Source organism: Arachis duranensis, chromosome 10 (genome assembly GCF_000817695.3).
Source record: "Arachis duranensis cultivar V14167 chromosome 10, aradu.V14167.gnm2.J7QH, whole genome shotgun sequence".
Taxonomy (NCBI): Eukaryota; Viridiplantae; Streptophyta; class Magnoliopsida; order Fabales; family Fabaceae; genus Arachis; species Arachis duranensis.
Genome location: NC_029781.3, coordinates 8,297,736 through 8,302,057, shown reverse-complemented (window position 1 = coordinate 8,302,057; position 4,322 = coordinate 8,297,736). Strand labels below are relative to the sequence as shown.

Sequence of the window (4,322 nt, the reverse complement as noted above, 5' to 3'; positions counted from 1 at the left end):
TTCGTTCCCACTCACATAACACTCACTCTTCTCTTTAACTTCTTCTGCAATGGCTGCCACTGAAGAATCGCTCCACAAGGCCCTCATCGAAAAGCAATCTACCGTCGAGGCTCAGGGAAATGCTGTCCATGCACTCAAGGCCGCCGCAGCACCCAAGTCTGACATCGATGCCACCGTCCAGTCACTCAACGCACTCAGGCTTGAGAAGATCGACGTCGAGCACTAGCTCCAGTCAATCCTCTCCGCCGATGATGGACCAAGCAGGGAGGCATTTCGTCAGGCAACTATCAACACGCTGGAGCGCCGCCTTTTCTACATCCCATCGTTCAAGATCTACCGCGGTGTGGCCGGCCTCTATGACTACGGCCCTCCCGGATGCACTGTCAAGTCCAATGTTCTCGCCTTCTGGTACCAGGTATCCACAATTTGTTCAATAACTGATTTAATTTAATTGAAAACTTAGGGCTTTCGAATTTCGGTTTTGGTTATAAAATTTTCATGTTGTGTATTGTAGAAGGAATTGAGTGAGACTTGAGTTATTTCACTTATTTGAGGTTGCTGATTGACACATGCATGTAGTTACAAAGTTAATCGGTATGGTTATGATATTAGCTTTGTTACTTGAGCTTTCAGATGATTAAGTTCTCGCACGCTTAAAATAGAAATAGAAATGGATGTGCTTATGGTTTCATTGTTGAGAGGTTTATGTTTTGTGTTGTGTTGTTTTACTCTATATTTGGCAGTATTTTGTTCTTGAGGAGAATATGTTGGAAGTTGACTGCCCCTGCGTGACACCTGAGGTTGTCCTCAAGGCTTCAGGTCATGTGGATAAGTTTACGGACCTCATGGTTAAGGATGAGAAGACAGGAACATGTTACCATGCCGACCACTTGCTTAAGGACTTTTGCAATGAGAAGCTGCAGAAGGACCTCACGATGTCATCCGAGAAGGATGCGGAGGTTAAACATGTCTTGGCAACCTTAGATGATCTCTCTGCTGAAGCACTTGGTGCTAAGATTAAGGAGTATAGAATTTTAGCTCTTGAAACCAAAAATACACTATCTGAACTTTATCCGTTCAATTTGATGTTCCAGATATCTATTGGTCCATCTGGCTTGAGTCCTGGGTAAGTAAATTTCCCGTCAAAGCATGTGCTATTTTCTACAAATTTACTGTGGTGCAGACGTTTATCTCTTGATCAAATGTGGCAGCTATATGTGTCCTGAAACTGCACAGGGAATATTTGTGAATTTCAAAGATTTGTACTATTACAATGGAAACAAACTCCCATTTGCTGCAGCCCAAATCAGGCAGGCATTCAGAAATGAGGTTGGTAATTGTTGCCTTTTTTTTCTTTACAAACGCCTAGATGTTTCTCTTTGAATTTGTTACATTATTCTTTAATGTGATGACAGGTTTATAACCTTTTCTTATTCTTGGTTATTGTCTATGTGTAGATGTGTAGATATCTCCCCGACAAGGCCTTCTTAGAGTCTGTGAATTTACATTGGCAGAAATTGAGCACTTTGTTGATCCAGAAGATAAATCTCATCCAAAGTACAAAGAGGTTGCTGAAAGGGAAGAACAAATGTCTGGTCAATCCGCAAAGAGAATTCGCCTCGGCGAAGCTGTGTCAAAGGTCAGTTTGAGCTATGATGAGTTCAAGCTTTCTAGTTTTCTTCTGCCCTGATTTCCAGTAATCTTCTATTATGTTTTATGATTCTTTTTTCCAATTCTTTATTATTATTTTATTATCAGGGAATTGTCAACAATGAAACTCTTGGTTATTTCATCGGTAGAGTAATATCTTTTCTTGACACGTCTTGGTATAGACAAAGACCAGTTACGATTTAGGCAACACCTTGCTAATGAAATGGCCCATTATGTTGCTGACTGCTGGGATGCTGAGATTGAGTGATCTTACGGTTGGATTGAGTGTGTTGGCATTGCAGATAGGTTTGTATATGATTTGCATGCTCACTCGGTAATGACCATTAAGTAACATTCTCTGGGTGATATCATTATTAAACTAAGATGCAGTTCTAATAGATTAATAGGATGGCAACTTTGGTGGTTGGTACAATTCAAATTCTGTATGTTAACTACAAGATTAAGGAAATTTGATGTGTATACTATAACTATAATTCATGTGCTTTTGTTGACGTCGGCATATTGTTGAGTAAAATACATTTTTGTCATTGAAAAAGTCATTTCCCCCCTTTGTTTTACCATTACACGATAAACTGTTTGATCTATCACTTATTCTACTCTTGAAGTTTCGTTTTTGACTGTCTAGTGCTTACTGTGCATTTAATTAATAAAGCAGAACTTTCAACTTTGAACAACTTACATGGGGCTTTAATGATCGCAAAAAGCTGGAAGGGCAGTAAGTTTAGAAGTGGCTATACTTAATGGGTCATACTGTATACTATATTTTACCCTTTGTTGTAATATCATGATCACTAAATAAATCTTTTAGCATATTATTATACGCCTGTGGTTTGTTTTTGTTTCATTCTAATTGCAACTTTTTATTTGATATTTCAGGATAAAAGTGGGGTTCCATTGGTGGCTCATGAAAAATTTTCAGAGCCTAAGAAAGTGGAGGTACATTTTAACATTAATAGTGTTTGATTGATGTTAGTTGTTTGTAGTAGATAGCTTTAATTTAATTTTTCTTCTCAATTTCACAGTGTCTTTCATTATTGCTTACCAAGTGTTTGATAAAATGTCAATTGTAGTTATGGAGTATATTTTCACTCTTGGCTTGGGGGTTGGGTAATTGGAGACACTTAAATTGTCAAAGTCTTTTGTTGATTAACAATTGGAAATTGCTAGTCGATTTGAATACTACTAAAGCTAGTCTTTCCTTAGGATTTGACTAGAACTTGTGGATTCAAATTGATTATCTTTACTTGACTTTTTTTCATAGTTAGAGGTTAACTTAGTGGAGCAATAGCCAATTATTGTCACAATTGATGGAAGCAATGATGAGAGGAATTCCAATTCTCACCCCTAGCCAAGGATTTTACATTGATTGATTGTCATTCATCCTTATTAGTTTAATTTCTTGGTTTCCTTATTCCAATTGTTAGTTTCTCATTGTTTTAATTCATGCTCATTTACTTTTCTTGTATTCAACTCCAAAATACCAAGAGAACTCCTAACCAATGATGTGCATCTTAGGGCAACTCCTAGGGAGAACGACTCGAAATTCTACTCCCGGTTATTAATTTTGAATTGTGGTGATACATTTTCTAAATTTGGTATGGGATAGCTTGTTGGTTTAGACTATACTCAAGACGGAATTTATTGGTAAAATTATAGACCGACAAAATATCGCACATCAGCAGCCCATCCTCCACAGCCTGCTCAACAACTTTAAGCCGTCCACAAGCAAGATTGGCTTAATTTCATCGTACCATCATAGGCGCTACTTAATATTAGACTTATTAGCCTTTTTGTCTTTTCGGCAATCATTACAAGGATCCTTTAGTAATTGCCACAGTTGCTAGAAAATAAATGATTAACTTAAAAATTGTTCGTACTTGGAATAGCAATGTACCAGTAATGTGGTATGATACATGTGAAATTTTTCCATCCAAATAATAAATTAAATATATGAAAGATGGCGATGTACATAGAAATTCTTCATGTGAGGATGTTAACATGTAGAATACAGTGAGAGCTGTCCTGCTGCTCTGTTAACCCAAGAAGAAAGGTTCGAAATGTTGTTTCTAACCTTTGGTTATATGGTTGTCAGCGTGGCTTATGAAGTATGAACGGCTTTTGTTTCAGCTAGCTATTTAGTGGAGAATGCCTTAGCATTAATTGCCTAGGTTTGTGTGGATTGGGCCGAAGTAATGGAGCTCTTCTTTAACATTAGAGTATAAATTTTTTTGTGGCCTAGAAAGTTAGTTAAGATTGTCTTATATCACCCAAAAATATAAAGAGTTGATAATAATACAAAAAAAGGGGTTAAGTTTATCATATTGATGTAAGTTTATTCAATTAATTTATTTTAATGAGTTGTGCTAGGAATATTTTAATTGAGATCACTGTTACAATAGGTTTTTGAAGGATGTTATTTATGGAAGATTAAACATAGGTTACTATGAGATAATTAGAAAAGGACAAAAAAATTTAAAAAAATTATATTTAGTATTTATAATCAGAAGTGATATGGTTATTTCAATTTTATTCAATAGAGTTTTTTAATTCAACTTTTAAAACCAACTAATTAAGTTGATAACTCTTTATTAGATATATATACAATTTAAATATGAATGATCAAACTTAAATAGAATTTGTTATTATTTTTT

At 35.9% G+C, this 4,322-nt stretch overlaps 1 pseudogene; it reads left to right on the top strand.

Moving 5' to 3' along the window:
* LOC107468907 (glycine--tRNA ligase, mitochondrial 1-like) lies at nucleotides 1-4,073 on the top strand (annotated as a pseudogene).
* The last annotated feature ends 249 nt before the right edge of the window (nucleotides 4,074-4,322 follow it).